This window comes from Tinamus guttatus, unplaced genomic scaffold, assembly GCF_059628265.1.
Source record: "Tinamus guttatus ecotype Peru unplaced genomic scaffold, ASM5962826v1 Tinamus_guttatus_pri_ptg000706l, whole genome shotgun sequence".
In the NCBI taxonomy this organism is placed as follows: domain Eukaryota; kingdom Metazoa; phylum Chordata; class Aves; order Tinamiformes; family Tinamidae; genus Tinamus; species Tinamus guttatus.
Window position 1 is genome coordinate 136357 of NW_028289240.1, and position 20537 is coordinate 156893.

At 39.1% G+C, this 20537-nt stretch overlaps 1 pseudogene across 1 annotated transcript in view; it reads left to right on the forward strand.

Annotated features, from left to right (window-relative positions):
- The window catches only part of LOC104566890 (NAD(P) transhydrogenase, mitochondrial-like), a 29509-nt pseudogene extending 14961 nt beyond the window's left edge, over window positions 1-14548 (forward strand). The window contains exons 11-16 of the transcript XR_015914024.1: window positions 439-617; window positions 3964-4120; window positions 5234-5318; window positions 11331-11449; window positions 12486-12601; window positions 13671-14548. The product of XR_015914024.1 is annotated as an NAD(P) transhydrogenase, mitochondrial-like (transcript). The remainder of the gene's footprint in view (window positions 1-438; window positions 618-3963; window positions 4121-5233; window positions 5319-11330; window positions 11450-12485; window positions 12602-13670) is intronic.
- Window positions 14549-20537: the final 5989 nt, after the last annotated feature.

Genomic DNA, 20537 nt, shown 5'->3' on the forward strand with positions numbered 1-20537 from the left:
ACGGTAAAATGAGGTTTAAAAGATCTTTTGGAAAGTTCATCCTTAACTATAAGAGCACTGAATGTACAGATTGTCATGCTAAAATAGTTATCCCTGTGCTTTCCTTCCACGCTTACTCCAGCTGTTGAAACATTTACCTTGAATATTATAGTACTATAAGCTGAGTCTTGCAATTTTTTTTCAGTATGAATAACTTCCTTGTGTGCACAGTTCCACAGAGCTGGTGGGATTTTTGTGAGTAGGATAGTGGAATGTTTTCCTGTCCCCTCTTACCGGGAATCCCAATATCTTGTGCTCAAGACACAGCTTGATCTGTTATGTAGAAAATGCTTAGATTTGCTATTTTACAACTACATTTTTTTTTTAAATACTGCAGGGGGGCCCTCTTCTCTGCGTTTATAGCTTATATTGAACTGTGTATTTTCTTTCCTTTCCCAGGGTGTCACATTAACAGCAGCTATTGGAGGTGCTGACATGCCTGTAGTTGTTACTGTCCTGAACAGTTACTCCGGATGGGCTTTGTGTGCTGAGGGCTTCCTGCTGAACAACAACTTGCTGACCATTGTTGGTGCACTCATTGGTTCCTCTGGGCCATCCTCTCTTACATCATGTGTGTGGTAAGAATTAAATGAAGCTTCTGTTTGTTTTGCCAAACAGTAAAAAGCCTTAGTCAAAATGCTTGTTAAGATAAGCGGTTGGAAGATGAGGCTACCAGGTGCCCAGAGACTAGGAAGTTCTGGGTTGAAATGGTTGGACTAGATGCTTTTTGGCAGTCAGAGCTTTTTGGCTTTGGAGAGATACTTCAAAAGTCAATGAAATTGAAGAAGGCCTTTATGCTGATTTGGTCATTCCTCAGACAGGTCTGATTGTATGTGCACAGCTGAGTGCCACTTTGCAGCGGTGTTAAGTTTAATACTGCTGCTTTAGCAGCAGCAAGTATTTTCAATAGTGAGTTCCTATGAGACCTACAGTGTGTGATTTGATTAGTAATTAAATTTGAACTTTGGTGATGGGATTTTTCTTATTTTCTTTGAGTGTAGTGAAGTGAACTGAACTTTCTTCAGAGAACAGGTTTTTTGAAGTACCACGGGGTGGCAGCAGGCTTGCATTAATGTGTTGTTGCTGTTGATTTTTGTGTCAGGGCAGACTTGAACACTGTGTTGTCATATTTCAGTACTGTTTAATAGGCTGTTTTTCTGGAGCACTTGCAGAGAAGTCTTTCTTGTCTGTGAGTGTTTCCCTTTTATTCTCCAAGATGGAAAAGGTAATGACTTAAAAATTGCTTAACTCCACTGCTGTGTAATTCTATTTTACCTTCTGCTCCTGCATTCTTTTATGATCTGTGTCACTGTCCTATTATTCTAATATTTTCCTATGATCGGTCATGGCTGTTTTCCTTTACTGTCTCTCCTATTAAAAATTAGTATCACTTAGGGAACGTTCTACAAGGTCATTATTGTGTCTCTTGAAAAATTTCAGAAAAACTTAAAGTATTTTGGTACAACTGCACTGTGGATTGTCTGTTTAAACCCGCCACTGGGAGAAGTTTGAGTCTTGTTCTTACCTGCGTTTTTTGTATGTCCTTCTCAAACGAAAATTGGATTGTGGTGATGGGATGCTTCTCCATTTCTTTTTTGTCTTTAATTGGCAATTTAGTCCATGTCACTAGAAAGTAAATGGGACAATGTAGATATAAAATGTTTTTTCTTTAATATATAGATCAAATTCTTGAAAGAAACTGGAAAAAGACTTGATTAAAAAGGTAATGTATGCATTTACCAGTAGGGTACTTGCTCTTTAGCCTCAATTTTTCTTTTTTTCATTTTCCTGTTTGGAGGAGCTTATGTAAATTCAAAGGCTAGGCTTGTAATTCACAAAATAGTTATGTTATGTCAGAGATATTGACCTCTGTGTTTCTCAAACTTAAGTTCAGTTTTTGAGTTAAAATTCAGATCTGCTGCTGCTATAGCTCAACTTAGACCATTATAGTCAATCACACAGTGTAGTTAAAATTAATTTGTGTCTCTGCATAGTAAGCAGAATAACTTTATCCCACAGAATTATTCTTTTTTACTCAATTTCCATTAATGGAAGTTATTACTTTTGAAAACCACCGATATAATCGAGGGCTGCAGCATTTTTGTACTTTGTCAGTCTGCATTTCAGGAGAAAAGCTGCTCCAGTGTGCCAATATAAACATTCCTTTTACAATATTTTTTAATGACCTTTTATTGATAAATCTGTATCTTAATAATCCAATACCTATTCAGATAAACTCTTAAAGCTTTTACATGAGTTGACAAAATATTCTACAAAATGGATTTGTATAATCTTTTAATTTTTGCACTCATACCTATTCTCCCTCTTTTATGTCTATTAGTAGGGCGAGTTAAGGGCAAGACTTCAAGATAGAAAGTGATGAAGGCAGAGCAGGAGAAGGGACAAGTTGTGTTACAGTCTTACAGACTGGATGCTCTTCATCACTCGTTATGAGCTGTGCTGTTCACGTGGGTATGGTTTAGTGTGAGAAGCCTTGATGTTCTCAGTGGTTTGGCCTGGAAGCTGCAGGGCAGTGTCACCTGTGTGTGCACTGCAGAAAGGGCTCTTTGCTCCTTGCTGGGTTATCTGTGAATGAAGAAGTTAGGAATTTGTTCATCTGTGTTTCTATTTTATTATTAGTTTAGAAGAGTTGAAAGTTCTTTGCTTCCTGTACTGCTCACTCACTAGCGTGCTTATTTCAGGAGAGTCTTTTTTCTATCCAGACTGTCTTACCTGACATTTAACTTCTGTAATAGTATTGCTGCTAGCTTATATTCTTCTGTGAAGTTTTAATGTGATGCATATCAAAGGCAACATGTTCTTAAAGGATGTGAACTGCTGCAGTCCTTAGGAAGATGGTGATTCCAGAGGGCCTGCATTTGGGCCATGTTGTGATCTTTCCTTACAGGAAATAAAACACCAGGGTAAACAGAAGTTCTCTAACATCTGGTGGTGCTGCTTATTTGCTAGATGCAGAATTTCAGAATGACACATCTCTTCAGGCTATAGCAAAAGCCTTTGGAAATGCATGATAAGACATGTCAATACAAACCAGAAGCACACTTTTTTGTCTATTTTTCTTGCTAGCATGTGAGCAAATCCATATAAATTAATCCAAATAACCTGGCACAGCAGATGGGTGGCACATGTTTAATTAGAGACTTAATTTATTCCTGTTCCTTTTGTGCTTCTAAAGCTTTGCAGACTGCAATTAGAAAACTTGCCTACTTCCAAATATTGCTAGACCTGACTCTAGGACCCCACTCACAAGGAGATGGGTCAGTGAAAGGTTTTAGTCGGTGGGTTTTTCTTAGTTATATCTATTGAGTTCTCAGGATGTGCCCTTCTCCTGAAACACTGTTCCCCAATAAGATATTGACCCTGAGTTCATTAAAACATTGCTTTGATTTAGCATTTGGTTAGTTTTTTGTGGCTGTCGAGCTTTGTTTTCATGTTTTCTGGCTTGATGCTGTAGAAGCTGTTTCTGTTCTACCTGAGAGCTCTGTAGTTTCCATGCTGTCATAGAGCAATTCTAGGCTTACATGCTGAATTGCTCAGGGAAAGCACCCGTGTCATCAAGTGTCTATGTTCCTCCCTTTCAGATCCAAAAGTCACAAGTATTTGCTGGGGTTGATAGTGTTTTGTGTGTGGGGTTGATTTATTTCTTTTTATTCCTTTCCCTTTCTCTGGGAAGATACCGTTTATCTCTTATTACAAGTGTAACAGATGCTGTTAGGAGTTGATGTTTGGCTACCATCATTTTAATCTAAGTTTCTGTTTTAAGGAGTCCGTTTAAGAAGCTTTGAGTTAAAGCAAGCAAAGCTATCAGACAAAGTAATGCTATTGTCAGGCTTTAGTATTTCTAGAAATTTGCTTTGTGGACGTCTCTCTTGTTCTTGACTTTTCCACACTATTGTTTTTCAGGCTATGAACCGCTCTCTTGCAAATGTGATTCTAGGAGGCTATGGCACTACATCCACAGCTGGCGAGAAGCCCATGGAAATTACTGGAACCCACACAGAAATCAATTTGGATAATGCAGTTGAAATTATAAAGGAAGCCAGCAGCATTATTATTACCCCTGATAAGACACTCATGGCATGACTCATGTATGACATTCAGAGGAAGTGTCATTTCAACGAAGCTATGATACATTTTGCAATTGTAAGATAGCAGCATAAAAAATGTTGTGCAGCACAAAAGGGGTTGTGGGAGGCCTGTTTTTCTTAGTTCAGTCACCGTTCTTTTGCAAATATGTGTATGTCACCTTATTTTTTTTTCTGTGTCTCTTCACAGGCTTTGTCCTATTTATTTAGACTTTAAATTCTTCAGGACAAAGGTGATTTCTTTGCAGATTATGTGTAGTTAATTTTGTGTACAGCTGTTATGGTGCAAGTTTCTAAGTGCTGCCATAGTGCCAATGTTACGAATAAGAAATTATCTGTCCCTTAAGATACTACAAGAGAAGATTGTTTATTTTGTGCTTCTTGCACAATTTACGTGCCTAACTTTGCGTTGTTATATTGGAAAACCTGCAGCGAAACATCTAAATTCTAATTAGCATCCAATAAATACTGGATTTTATAAAGGGCGAAGTGGGAACAGAGCTTAAACCAATAAACTAAGTTTTCCATAGCTCTTGAGTTCACCATAGGCTTCATATGGTTCAATACCAGCAGTTCCTCTTAAGAGAAGTGAGATGATGAATAGTTTAAGACTTTTTTACTGCAGCTGTGTAGCACAGTTAATGCACTAAATTTTATTTTAGCATTGAAATGGGGGGGAGGGAGCAACCAACATTGCCTTCAACATTGCCATCAACATTGTTGACCATATGATCTCATATGATCTTGAAGTGACCTGATAGCAGCCTCTGTGTCTTTTTTATATATATATATATATATATATATCCAAAATATCTTGTTCTGAGTGTAATGAATTCATGCTTTTGTGAAGCCAGAATAAGTCATTTGTGTAGTTTGACTGGTCAAGCAGCTGTTCTGTTACTGGTTAGGAGACCAAAAAGATTAGATGGATTCCAGTGGTCAAGAAGAAACTCCCATGAGAACATAGGAGTCTTTTTTTTTTTTTTTTAATGAGAAACTCTGTTTGCATGAAAGGTAAATGTATTTCTTGTAACTATTCTATCTGCATTGAACCAGGAAAATAGCTTAAAATTTTGATATACTTTTTTCAGGTTATGGTCTGTGTGCAGCAAAAGCTCACTACCCCATAGCAGATCTAGTGAACATGTTGAGAGAACAAGGAAAAAGTGTCAGGTAAGTACTTTTCTTGTTGAGGAGTATTATTGTGTAGCTTTTTTCCTAATTGCATTAAAACCCTCTACAAGTGTGTGTTTTGGGTCTAATTTTTCTTTCAACAGTCATTCTTATGCTGATCTCTCTCTGAGAAATATCAATTGGAGGAATGTTGTAGTCCTACTTACATGTAGTGGAATATCTAGAATTTTCATGCTTTAGCCTAACAGTTATTTCTACCTCTTATTAATTTCAGGGAGTTAAGTTCTATTTATGTGTTTTGCTAGATTAGTTTCTCTTGAGACTGAGAAGGTAGAGAATAATTTTGTTTCCTCTTTTGTTTGGTGTCATGATGAAGTTCACTCTAACAGAATGGCTTTAAGCTTGTTATTTTTTTTATTGTAGCAACAAAATCTTTCTCTATGCTTGTAGTCAGTCAATGGAGAGGGAGGGTGAGGCAGAGCAGGTCTAACTTCAGTACTTTGAATTGCCTTTCAGAGAAACATCCATTAAGGGAAATTGCTTTCTAGGTTAAAGATAGGACATAATTTCCTAAGGGAGTTGACCCCTCTGCTTGTGAAACTGGAACTTGGAGACCAGTTGGAAGGATGTCATGGGAGTAGTCCTGAATCCTAGGTGGGAAGGATGGCCTCCTGCCACATGGAGAAATCATTTGCCAAGGTCAGACCAGTATGACATGGAAAAGTAGATCAAGTAACAGCCTCGGTGCCAAGGATTCACTTCTTTCATGGGATAGCTTACTTGGAATAACTGGGATGAATTACAGCAACAGTGCTTACTCCTCCACAGTAGTGGTAGTTAAAGGTATGGGCAGTAATGTTCAGTTCTACCTGGTATATTGGAAGCAAATACTGAGAAAGTTGAGAATTGCGCTTAATAGCCATCCATCTGCATAGATTAAAAATCCAGTCCACCTTACCTTTGAACTTCTCTTGTCTTCTAACTTCTTCTGTACTATAGGATAGCTGAGGATGGTCCATGTTTACTAATAAGCTTCTTGCAGATGCTCAGAAGCTTCTAAGTTTGGCATAAGAGTTTTTGCACAGTCTGTTACTTAAAAGTAGATCTCTAGTCTGATACATTCTTCAAAAGTGCTCATAGGTCAATCTGCTTATTTTATGTTCACAGCTGGACTTTAGCTTCTATAGGATAGTCTTCCTGACCTGACTTGACTCTTTCCAAGCATCGGGGCTGTGGTCTTCTCTCACACTTTTAAGCTTTCTGCATTCTTGTTTCTCTGCCTTCTTGTGTGTTCTGAAAGGAGCCACTGAAGTTGGTAAAGTCTAAAGAGGAAAAAAATTGTCATTAATGTTTTCCAAATGTTCATAGGGTCATAGAATGATTAAGGTTGGAAGGTACTTTGGAGATCGTCTGATTCGGCCAACCCCTTGCTCTAAGCAGGATCAGGTCACTTACTGCAAATCTAACTAGACAAGATACTATCTGCAGGATTGGAGACTCCAGAATCTCACAGCAGTGTCCGATAACCATTAAAATAAAACTTTTAATGTTCAGACAATTTCCTACACTTCATTTTGTCCCTGTGGCTTTTATCCTGTCCCCTGTTATTCTCTGGGCACCACTGAGAAGTCTGGCTTGCTCTCACTTACTCCCTTCCATCAGATACTCAAATGTTGATAAGATTCCCCTGTGCCTTCTCTTCTCCAGGCTGAACAGTCACTGTTTTCTTGGCTTCCCCTTGTATGGGAGATGCTTCAGTCTCTCAATCACCTTGTTTAGGCTTATTCTTAATGACCTCCCATAAGGTGGGTGGTGTGTGAGTGTGTGTGTTTTTTTGCTGTTGCAAGCAAAAGTGCTTTAAGAGCCTTGTTATGCATTGTGTGAAAGGATTATTGGAGTGCATGTGGCCAGTCTTCTGGATTTATTCAGCTATAGTGCTGTTATAGAAAGCAGAGAAAATTAAGTACCAATGTTGGTCATCTTCCATTTTTCATAAAGCTTGCAAATATTGAAAGTATTGGAGGGCTAATGTCATTTCTCCCTTTCTAAATGTTTGGGAAACTTTTCTAATTATGATAACTTAATATTTTAAAATTAGTCAAGGCTCAATATTAATCTGAAAAATATATTTGGACAAATGATGGTTTGTCAAGCTTATTCTCCGATTTCTGTGTATTTATTTCAACTACACGGTGACTTTCCTTTGGAATCAATACTTTAGCAATTACTGTTTATTTTCCTTTTTCAGTATTTTTCCAACCTCATAGCAAAGATGCATGTAATTCTTTGCAGTTTTACAGCATGTATTGTGATGGATAACAGCAGAACAGCTTTTTTTTTTCTGAAGCAAAGAAATATCTGAAAGACGCTGAGTAAAAAGACTGAATGTCACTTCCTTTTTAGTCATGTTTTTAGGTATGAAGTCTGTTAGCAGCAAGGAGGTGACAAGTAAGGCCCACATCATGCAGTCCAAGCCAAGTTCTAGAGAAGTCAGCCACAGCACAATTTTCAATCCTAAGTTTTGCAGTCTGCTCATGCTTTATCCCAAACAATGTCATCCAAATAGAAAATCAAGAAGTACAATGCTTGTGCTTTAATCGAAGGAGCTCTTGCCACACTGATACTAAAAGCATATCAAAGAAAGCTTACTTTATATTTACTTTAAAACATTTTCCCTATAACATATATGCCTCCTTTTAAAAATCATTCATGTTTTAAATTTTTAAATGTGAATGTAGAAGTTCATTTTAAACATCTAGGAGAGCATATATGATGGAATATTCCTGCCATAAAGAAAACAGTTTTGAGAAACTCCTGCTGTTGTGGGTCTGGAGCAGAATATACAGCTCTTGTTAGACCTGCTGTTAGTCATCGAGGATTTTAGCTTCTGGAATATATTGTTTGTGTGAAATGTGACCCTCTTTTGATTTTGCATTTTTTTCTTATTTTTGAGTCAGTACAGCAATTGCTGAATACTGTACCTTATCTAGATGTGGCATGTTTGAAATGATCTGGGGGGAGATTGAGTCATGTTCTCTGTACTTGGGAGGAAGGTGTCTGCAGGAGCTTCCCCCTTCTGGTGCCTGCTTGCCTAAATTCTACTCTCAGTGGGAATGGGTGATTTCTCTGCAGGTGTGTGAATCATAGAATCACAGAATGGTTAAGGTTGGAAGGGACCTCTAGAGGTCATCTAGTCCAACCCCCCTGCACACGCAGGGTCACCTAGAGCATGTGTTTAGAAGATCTCCAGAGAACAATCTCTCTGGACATACATGCCTAGCAAAAATTTTTGGTAGACTGGCCTGTCCAGTTTGAAGAGATACAGGCAGGCTACTGTCAGCCTTGGTAAACGGATTCTCAGAAGCAGATTTCTGGAACTCCTTTCAGTGATTACAGTGAGCGCATGCATTTGTGTGGGTTTTTTGTTTATTAAAAAAATAGCTTTTGTGTGAGCAGCTTTCTCAAACTCTGTGAATGCACAGTGTGTGGTTTCAAGAAGGATCTGTCAGAAGTCTCTAATTGCCGATCTTCTGTGCCATAACTCTTCTTGTCCCTTTGTCCCTTTCTTTCCTTGTTTTCTATGCTTCTCACCAGCAATGATGATTTCTCCTGGCACCTTAAAGTTTTGCTTTTCCGGCCCTTAAAATAAGATTGTGTATGTATATGGTATTTAATGGGAACCTTACAAATACTTTGTCTTGTGTATTGCCAAAGCAGCTTTGGTCACAAAGAATCTCAAATAAAATTATTAGGAACAAAAGAGAATTTTTCTGGAAAAACTATTTTCCCTGCCAGAGGAGTGATGATTTTCTCGAGTATCTTTCAGAATAAGAGTTCTCCTGCCATGTCAGTGATGGCAGTTGGTGTGGATTAGGACTAGCTGCAGTCCACACAGATAGCTTAAACAACTGGGTGACTGGTAGGAAATGTAAGCTGTTAATATTTTGTCCTGTGTGTTTTGCTCTCCTTTTTCTGATTCTAGATGTTATCAGGATCCCAAATATTTAAGAGCTAAGTATAATATTTTCTTTGTTCCTTTAAAGCATTCCTTGCCAAACTAGCTGTTTATCCTGCTCTTTGACCTACAATCACAGTATATCTACAGGATGTGGATTAATTGTACATCCTTAATTTTGTTTCTGAGTTTCAATTGTTTTATTTTTGCATTGTGTGAATGCTGCTTTCCTCATGGAGCACTGCGTTGCCCTTTTAAGGATGCATTCAAACAGTGTTAAATCCACAAGTGTGCTGTGTTGATTTGACTGGGACTTGTGGACCCTCAGGGATCCATCACAGTGGTGATCTGTTGAAAACAAATTTCTAGCAATCTCTTTGTTACAGCAGGTTGATTTATCTGCCTCTTCTTCCTTCTCAAAAGAGTCTATCTGAAGTCCTGTTATTGCACTTCTGACTTGCTTGGATTTCTGCTCTGAGATTTCTGTTCAGAAATGCAAGAATTTACAGTTTTCTCATTGGTCTTTCTGCTTATTTTGAAATCAGTAGACTTCCTTATTGAACACTTATATGAACACAGTATATAGTTGAAGCTGAGGCACTTCTCGTGTGTGTGAGAGTCAGTATTATATTTAGTGGCTCCAAAACTGGGTAAAATAGTAAATGCCCAGGACAGTAGAAATGCTCAGCCTAGCTTGTTTGGGGATGTAGCAGAATACAGTCTGCCTACAAGAAACAGATTTTCCTACAACAAAAATAAGTCTTTGGGAGTTGTGAAAAAATCAATTTAGTGCCTCTCTTCTGAGCTCTGTCAGGTTATTATCCTTCTGGAATTAGATGTATGCTTTAATGTGCACCTTGCCTCCCCAAATCGCAGCTGTCTGAAGTTTAATAGCTCTCAAGCAGTGTGCTATGTGCAAGTTGGCTTTGAGCAGTTTTGAGATTGTTTATAAAATTCAGCTATGCTTAAGCAGGTATAACTTCATAGCTGTCCTCCACAGCCCTCTTCCACTGCCCAGGTCAATCAGTCAGGGGACAGACGTGCTGCGTTGCCCTGATGGAGCAAAGCACCATCCTGGGCTCGAGGCCGAGTGCGCTGCAAAGGCTCCTGTGGGCTTGGAGCGCTCGGGTGCTGTGACCAGGCAGGCCCCAGACCTGCTCAGTGCAACAGCCTCATTTGCCAGAGGAGATCTAGGAGGAGCCCTTTGCTTTGAGGAAGGCTGCTCAGCGTTTTGACCGCTGCGTGGGAAAGTGTTAAACTGTGGCCCATTTGTTTACTCTGGTGCTGTGGGTTCAGTGATGCAAGAGGACCTGTAAAGCATGATGTGGGAGATGGTTTCATAGCAAACAGGCTTAATCATAAAGAACCAACGGTGTTAGTCATGTTTTTAAATATGGTACTACTAGAAAGATGGACACAAATGCTTCCTGTGTGACGTGGCCTGACTGGTGGTTAGAGCCTTGTTGCTTTTGAAAGTAACTGAGGTTAACTTGCCAAGTCTGCTGATACGTGGATGGAAAAACTTGCACTGCTGTGGGATGGAACAGTGTGTTGCCTGGCACTTCTGGCCATTAGTTCCTCCTGTGTTGTCACTAGAAATGTATCTGGCAGTTTTATTGCAGCAGACTCTAAAGCCACTTTACTTTCAGGTGCAGCAACTTACTATGGTCTTATGCTGGAAGAATTTAAAATGTTCTCTTAACATGTTTCCCTTCACTAGCAACTGAGTGTATTCTTTTGCATATCTGTTTGTCAGTCATTCTTTAACTTTCCAGGAAAGGAACAGCTGTTGCCCAGGTCAAGAATCAAATCCATCAACTTTGTTTCCATTCCTTCCCATTCAGTTCCCTACAGCACTGGAAAAGTACTTACAATATTGTTTGTATGATTTAAAAGTAAAATAAGGGTATGATTTAAAAGTAAAAGAAGGGTATGATTTAAAAGTAAAATAAGGGTATGATTTAAAAGTAAAATAAAGGTTAAATCTGAAGTGTGCATGAGCTTTCAGAGCTTCGCAACCTTGTAGGCTGCAGAGGGCCATTTGTTTACTGCATAAAATAAAGTGGTTAACGGGGCTGCCCTTTCTTTCCCGTTAGGTTTGGTATTCACCCCGTGGTTGGTCGTATGCCTGGTCAGCTGAATGTACTCCTGGCAGAAGCTGGTGTCCCCTATGATATGGTTCTGGAAATGGATGAGATCAATGAGGACTTCCCAGGTTAGCATGTGGACTTTAAGTTTCTAGAAGACTGGGTTTGTTCTTCTCAATTTCTATTTCTTTAGGTCTTGCACTGTACAAGGACTTTCAAAACAGTGATCTCAAGCAGGCTGTGCAGTTTTGCTTTGTGCCCGTTGTGGTGCCACCGCAGAGGAGCGGATGGGTGATCTGGAGTGAACTGGAGAGGTCTGAGTGATCTCTCAAATGATAGCGGGGAGCAAGGAGAAATAAAAGGAACAGCCTGACTCAAAGGCAGAAAACTGAGAAGCATAGAGAGACAGTAGAGACAGTTGAAGTGAAAGGGAAGTATTGAATGCAGGAGTATTGAAGGGAGATGAATGAAAAACAACTGGGCAGTATGTTTCCTCCAGAGTCAAGAGAACAGCTATTGGTAGCTGTGAAATAAATGAGAAATGCTGTGTCTATTTTGTCTGTGTTACTGCTCCATACAAGAAAATTACTGTTGTTTTTTATGTCAGATGCTGTCCATTTTGTGAATGTTTTGACAGTGTAACTTTAAAGTAGAAGACTTTATTTCCTTTTTTCTATTCTTTAAAAATCAGAAAACTGCTGTCAAAAGCTTTGTTAAAGATATTTAAAGGGAAGACGCAGGCCCAAAGAATTGGATAGTGCTGGTACTATGTGTATATGAAATTGTATTTAAATTTTAAAGGGTTTAACTTTGTGTGTTTTAATAAGCCATTAGAATGAGTTCTGGATGCTCGGAGCTGGCTGGAGCTTCCACTTGTAGTATCCTTGGCTTCTCTCATGAGTAATTTGCCAATTAGGTTATAAGATATTTGAAAAAAGTCTCAATAAAAGTTTGTAGAATGCTTATTACAAGGAGTTCCTTGCTAGGTCCCGGTTTAACTCAGATGGATGTACCTCAGCCTCAGAGTTGAAGATGGCGATAGTTCTCTTCCCCCCCCCCGTCCCCCGTCCCCCGTCGCGCTCCCCCGCCCCCGCCGACCCATCTCTCCGTCTCTCTCGCTCCCCTACCCTCCTCCTCCCTTTTTTCTACCCTTTCTTGATGCAGGAACTGACTTGGTGCTTGTAATTGGTGCGAACGATACAGTTAATTCAGCAGCTCAGGAAGATCCAAACTCCATCATAGCTGGAATGCCAGTTCTTGAAGTGTGGAAGTCCAAACAGGTGAGCTTAACAGAGGTGCATTAGCATCTTTCTATAAGTAGCATGCTTTTAAAAATGTAATTTATAGGTAAAGTTTCACTTAAGATGTCCTTTCTTTTTCTGTTACCATGAAAAGACTTTTTCTGTTATCATGAAAAGATCTTCTGCAAGGTGACCAATAAAATGGGCTGTATTGTGCAAGTGTGCTGCAGTTTACTTCATTATTTTTTAATCATCAGTCTGCTTTAATGAGACTAATGGTGACTGAAGTCAGTAAGGCCAGTTAATCTCTTGTGAGAAGAAATACATTAGAGCAAATGATATTCTGCTTACATCTACAACTCTTAAAACATTTCAGTACAAAGATGTAATTTATAGGATTTTTTTCTGGCAACTTTATCACTGAGATAAAAATACAAAAATAAATATCATGCTTGGATCTAATACATGAAAAGCTGAGTTGAACAGCCGGTTTTTTAGAGTGTGGGATTTTTTGTAAGTTCAGCTTCGTTATCCTGAACCATTCAAGTACACAGCATCAAGGGCACATCAGTTTTATTTATTCTATCAATTTATTGCAATTTGAGAAATAAATGTGTTTAAAATCAGTACAGCTTCCCAATTTCTTTTCTGAAAGTACAATTGTAAACTCATTTGACACTTCAGCTAAAACTGGCTGAAACTTATTTTAGTGTTTCTTAAATCCTATGTATGAATTAATGGCAGTAATATGGGATAGAACTGGAGATTGCTGCTCCAAGCATTGATATGAACACTCATGTCAAGTGTGTTACTGTCTTAGGACTGAGTAACATAAAAGCCTATGAAAAGATGTGCTCTCCGCAGTCTGTTCAGCTGATGTGTTAAATTGCACAGAAGTGTATTTGTGAAGCTGGCCTGGATTTCAATTGTTCTCTTTTTTCCTAGTGTATTAAAACTTGAAATATATTTTCTTACCTATGAACTCCCTATCTTGATCATGGTTCTGTTTCTCTCCCTTTGTTTGTTGAGGGTGGTTTCATGCCTACCACATCTGAGCTGGGATAACTTTTGTCTCATGCTGTGTCAAATGCCAACTCTTTACACGCAGATCATTGTAATGAAGAGGTCTCTGGGAGTTGGTTATGCAGCTGTGGACAATCCAGTCTTCTACAAACCCAATACTGCCATGTTGCTGGGAAATGCAAAGAAGACTTGTGACACCTTGCAGGCCAAAGTCAGGGATTCGTATCAAAGCTAAATACCAATTTACACTCAACTTGCTCATGATTGTGGCTATGCTGTTGTCACAGAGGTCATGGAAATCAAGAATTACAAAAATCTTAATGTCATACTGCAGTTTGCATTTGGAGACCGCATTGACTCGTAGGAGATGTAGTTCAGTTAGGGGCATATCCTTTTATGAAACCTTGGGGACACTATCTCTGCAAACTACATCTTTCCATGATGCAATGTACTGAAGTATAAAAATGTCCTTTTTAAGTTTAAGAATGAGCTGTTGGAAGCAGGAAGCAAATACTCATTGTCTTTTTTAAGTGGCTGTTGGTTTTCTCCCTCTAACTCTTTATGGTTCTGTCACGAATAGTCACTAAAAATTACTGTGCTAAAATGGCATTCCAGCTTATCAAATCTGTTCCCTGGTCCATATGAACAAAAATAACTTTCAACAAAATGCAGAAGTTGTAAGCATGCTTATGTGATTTGAGAGCCTCAACAAAATATTAAATCTGTATATAAAAACTCAGACTTGCTTTTATGGGTTCCAGGTATGCCGTGAATCAAGTATTTTTGAAGGAAGTTACTTTTCTTTGAAACAGTTCTACTTTTTTCATAGCGTCTGCTTACATTTTGTAAAACGAAACAGAGAATTTCAGGGACCTACCAAGTGATCTTTAATCCTGTCAAAGAAATATACACCTGCACTGCTTAACTATTTTCAGCAGCTGCTATATTTCCTCTTTTTTTTTTCCCAATTGTTGCCTTTTTAAGTGTTCCGAGAAGAATACGGTCCAGTTCTGCACAGGCAAACATCTATTTCAGTTTTGTTCACTTTGACTTTTAACTATATTTGCTACTTTAGATCTTGGTGATGCTTTCCTAATCAACAATATTATGATGCTGGAAAAGGCACTTTTTAACATATTTAAGGTGCTGGAGTTCATTAGAATTTTTTGAAATAAATAAACTATTGTTTGGACAGCACAGAAATACACCAAGCTGAAAACTCAGTATTCTGATTATTTGACTTCTCTCTAATCTAATTAAAAGTGCTGTTTAAATTCCCATAGTGAGTGCAGCAAAGAAGGAAATCAAATTATGACGTGGACTGCTGTTTTGTTTTTACTGTGTTAAGTGTACTTGAGTGGAGCTCAAATATTTGCCTGATAAAATGAATTTATCATGTTTGCATAATGATGTAGCAACTGTCCATGCTGACAAAGGCTAAATACAAATAGCTGTTTGTATTGGCAGAATATGTTTTAACTTGTTGTTAAAATTGGCAGAATATGTTTTAAATTTTTGAGATTACCCCAGGACAGCCTAGTCCCTCTGATGGTCAAACACAGGGCTGGGCTAAAGGGAGCCCTGACAGAAGTAAAGTCGGGTCCGTGTAAGGTGATGCTGAGAGACTGGAACACGGGAAACTGGACAGGACCCTTGGACTTGGTAACCTGGGGAAAAGGGTATGCTTGTATCGTTACAGATGCTGGAACCAGATGGGTGCCAGCAAAATGGGTGAGACCTTGGCTGGAAGCAAACTCGCATACATCAGATGAAGCAGGCAAGCAGCCGGTACCCTAGCTGTGGAAAGTGTGAGCCTGCAGAAGAACAACATGGGAGGAAGAAGTGTTACTGTTGTTATTAGCTGTATATTGTGGCTTTTAGGAGGTAATGTTACTTTTAATGCTATTATAGAAGCTGATGCTACTTTTAACACTAATGGATATGTTATGCTTCTTAGGCATATTGTTAATTATACCCAAATTAAGAGTTGTTGGTTTTGTGGGACAGCAGATCAATTTGATGCACTGGTGTTAGGTATTCTTTTAAACAACTGAACAGTGTTGTAGAGCGACAAGAAAAGGATCTTAATAAGCTCCAGGCAGAGGTGGAAGATCTTGAAGAAAGGAACAGAAGTGTCCAGGCAGCACTTGACAGTGCTTACAAGGAACTTGCAGATCTTCATAAAGCTAATGCCACAAAGGACAGTGAGGCACAAGAGGCAGCCCTAAGTCGGGAAATGAAGGCAAAGGAAGAACTTGGTTTAGCTTTGGAGAAGGCCCAGGATGAGGCACGGTAGCAACAAGAAGCTTTGGCGATTCAGGTGGCAGACCTGCGGCTAGCGCTGCAACGTGCAGAACAACAGGTAGCAAGAAGAGAGGACTACTTACGGCAGGAAATCAGTGAACTACAACAGAGACTGCAAGAAGAGGAGAGTCGGAACCAAGAACCGAGCCAAAGTGTTACATCTGCTACACGGCCGCTGCTCCGGCAGATAGAAAATTTACAAGCCATGCTGGGAGCGCAAACCTCCTTGTGGGAAAAATTGGAAAAGAATCTTTCCAACAGACTTGGTGAATCTCAAGCCCTTTTGGCAGCAGCTGCCGAAAGAGAATGGGCTGCAACAGAAGAACTTCTTTCTACTAAAGTTCAGATGTCTTCTACTGAATCCCAGAATAGTCTTTTAAGGCAAGAAAATGCTCGTCTCCAGGCTCAACTAGAAGGGGAGAGAAACAGACTGAAGAAAATGGAAAATGAGAACAGTAGATACGAGGTTGAACTGGAAGGTCTCAAAGTTGAGTATGCAAAAACCCTTGAGGAGGCAAGAGGGGAAAAGGAATGGCGTAACGGAAATGTTACCCACAATACGGGAACTATCCGGCCTAGGAAGCTTCCCACCGGGTGGTTTTTGATATGTGGGAACCGAGCTTGGGCTGGCATTCCATCCCAGCCCATGGGTGGGCCTTGCACATTTGGTCGCCTTGGTATGATATGGCCACACGGGCCTCCTGGGAGCCGGAAAATAGCAGTTAGGCGACGAAGAAGTACAAAGGTTACTGTAAGTAGTGATTGCATTGATGATGTTGATTTATGGAATGATTGGGAAGTGATAGTGGCGTCTTTCTTCGGTCCTGGGGTGTCAGCCACCCGAGCTCACAGGAATATTGAACGTCTTGCATGCTGGGCAGTCAAGCAGGCAAATGCAACCAGTATGGTGCTTAGTGAGTTGTCAGATGATTTAACCCAGGTACAACACGCTGTACTGCAAAACCGTGCCGCTATTGATTTCCTGCTTCTTGCTCATGGACGTGGGTGTCAGGAATTCGACGGAATGTGCTGCATGGACCTGCAAGATCACTCAGCGGCCGTACATCGACAACTCCACGACATGATCAAACATACAGAGAAAGTAACAAAAGATGTTGGGTTTTTCGGACTTGATGGGTTAACTGACTTGTTTGGAATCAGGGGAGGGATAAAATCATTGATGAAATTGCTGTTAATGTTGTTACTATGGGGACTGTTGCTTATAATTGGCTTAATGATTGCTTGTACCTGTTTGCGCGCTTTAATGTCACGTTTGTTAACTACTTTTTCACGCAATCCGAATCTGACACCTCAAGGCTGGCTTGCTTCCTGGGTTCACCTAATCTAAAGAAAAAGGGGGAATTGTAGAGGAATGGTTAGAGAGCCGCGGACATGGCTGCCCAGCAGGCCTGCTCAATTCCAGCCTTCAGGTTTCAGTGAAAGAACAAAGGGACTGCTAACTAGGAGATAAGGAAGTAGACCAAGGTCAGAGGGAATAAAAGAGCTGTTGAACTAAAAGGATGAGCTAAACAAGTAAGGGGGGCTGTAAGGGTCTTAGTTAGATCATTGTCTACCAATTAGGAGCCTGTGTAATTACATCACTAACTGCTAGAATCATATAAATGTACTGCATGTAAGCTAATAAATGAAGTCAGTTCCAGCTTCTATGAAGTTGCTGTCTGGCATTCCTGACCTGCTCCAAGCTGCAACAGCTGTTCTTGTATTAGAAAGCATAATAATATTAATATCTGGGGGAGACAAACTGCTATGAAGTAAGTCTTGAAAGGAAATTATTTTGATAATTTTTTTACAGAATTTATTGAGATCTTGTATAAAATATAACATATGAGAAACGTTTTCCACTTAACTACCTCTTTTTTATTTGAAGACTGCTTAAAGCCAAGACTTTAAACAGGTAATGTGTTAAATCTAACAATGTATGGGGAAAAAAAGCTACACTTTTCAGAAATCTCTTCTATAATTGGAAAAAAAGAATAAGCACATAAGCAATCGTATGTTGTACACTACATGAAAATACTTGTAATGAAATTTTAATTTAAAACATTGTGGCAGCTATGTTTGAGTGTTATGGCATCCTGATTTCATTCTATTCTACTTTTTTAGATCTGCCAAAAATAGGAGGGGAATGGGAGAAAGGGGAGGACTAGAAAATGATCCCTTTCTCCCTCTCCTCCTAATCAAGCAAAAAAAAAAAAAACCCACATCTGAAGGGATTAAGGGATTTAATATCCTGGAACATTTTTGTTCTGCCAAACTCTGAAGTATCTAACTGCAGTGTACAATGTATCTGCTTATATGTAGTCAACTTAAGACAACTTTTTTCTTCCTTAAAAAAGGGGTAGGAGATGAGCTATTTTCCTTTCTTTTTTGAAACAAAGCATAAAGCTATGTAATGAACCAGAGGTACCAGTGTTATCTTTAAAACTGTGCTTTACAGTGGAACACCAGGTAATCGTTGAAGTGCTAATAAAAGGTTTTTTTTTTTTTTTTTTTCCCTGTATTGATTGGTCTCTTTTCTTTCCTGTGGTGTTTTCTGAGTAGATGAGTAGTCTGAGATTCTGGGAGTTTCAATGTCCTTTTGTGTTTTGATCTTGTGACTGCAAGATATAACTAAAAGGAATTTTTACTCCTATTTTTCTTTCTCAGCCTGCCTCAAAATTAAGAAAATGCGTTGTGATCATGGCAGAGTTGTGCAGCAAGAATAAGTGGGGAGGAAGGAGGGTGTTCAACTCTGTTCAGCTGGTAGAACTTTTACAGTCTTCTGTGCATGGCTGTGTCCTCGAGGTGCCTTGGATCTTTGTTTTAATAGAAAGTGTTGCACTACTAAAGTGATCGCAGACCAACTTAGGTTGGAAGGTCAGACTTCTCCATATATAGGCTGTGAAACTAAAATTATATGTGGTATGCTTCGGTTAGGGGTGTTGGATGTCTACATATTCATGAATTGGATGAATCTCTGATGTTTTGCAATCAGACTAGGCAGAAAAAGACCTTGTATGTCTGTTGACCTTTTTCTCCTTTGTTGACAAAACCCTGAAAATTGGTTGTTATCCAAACCTCTCTGTTATAAGAACGAAGCAACAAAAGAACTGAAGGACAAAAGGGCTGAGGGGGCTTCACACACTGTAAGAAGTGTCTTCCAAAAGAAGATTGTGGTTGAACTTTAGCACAGCATTGAAATTGAATCCTTCTGTTACATGGTCAGTGTAACCCATAATTTAAAAAATCCCTAGCAGAATGGAAACGAATGGCTAGTGAACATAAAGAGCTCAAGCAGCTGTTAAATGTCTCATGCAATAATAACTAGAGCTATTCATTCCTTAGTAAAATATTACAGGTGTGTATAGGAAGAATCATTTGGTTCTCTGATTTTTACATTCTCAGAAGCTCATTGTCATGGGCCATGGTACAATGAACTTATAATTTTCATGTGTTTTATGGCATATTTGTTAGTGTGGACACAACGCAGGAAATTGGCTCTTCTCTTAATTTATGAACCCATCAACAACCCTTTTTTCTATCAATGTTCTGTCCCCAAAGGTATCTAATGAAGACTAGGTTAGTGAAGCGGTTTCTTGTATCTTGAGTTTTGAAACCAGATGAGTGTAGTCTAAATAGTTTAATATGCTAAGTATTGCTGTAATTTTCATACTGTGAAGTTTTAGAAGTTTGTTTAGAAATTTCTCTTTGCTACCGTTCTCAGACTTGGAACTGATTTTACATGAATTCAGAATTCTGGAGTTTCCTCCAGAATTCCTTCAGAATTTCCTCCTCCTCCTAAGGAGAAGGTGATGTATGGTATTGAATTTGGCTGGACCTCTTTTCTCCTGGTCTTGCTTTATTTTCAAAGACTTGTATTAGGAAATAGTTCTACAGCACCAAAATATTTGTCTTCCAGTATTTTGAGCAGTGAGAGAGCAAACATTGTATCTCTCTGTAACCTGGTACCTTCAAGTGCTCAATGACAGTTATCAGGTAGTTTATCTATTACCTCTTAGGCCTCATTTCTAACACTATTATTCTGAAGGATCTGTAACTTCAGATTTGAGATCAGTCTCATTTTGCAGAGAGGGTTTGTGAACCTGGCAGAAGATGCCTTCCTGACATCACTGAAGCTGCTTTTTGCACTCAAAGATATTACTGACCACTGTGTGTACACGGTTTACTAGAATTGTGAACAGACTTTGTTAAAGTTACTCAGGCAGCTGCTAAATTTTGAACATCAGAACTTTTTTTTTTTTTTTTTTTTTTTCCTTCAACTGGTGGAGCAAGAGTAGATAGCAATTTCATTTGAACCTTAGGTTTTGCTAATTTCCATGGGACTCAAAAGAAGGCAGTAATCTATGTGTTTTTTCTATGGATTTGATCTTACAGAAAACCATATAGTAACCCCACCTTATTATCCTGTGCTACCATGGTCCAAGGTGGAAAAGAGAAATAGTTTCCCATCTTTGTTTCAATGCTTTTAGAAGACATGCTTGATATAGTGGTTCCTCAGAGAGCATTATCTTATTTAGCTATAAAAAGTTGAAATGATCTGGATTGATTCTATAGATTAGTTTTGGTCCCTCTGCAACTAGTAGCAATTATACTTTTCAACCTTTTTCTGCTGTAGGCTGACTGTTAC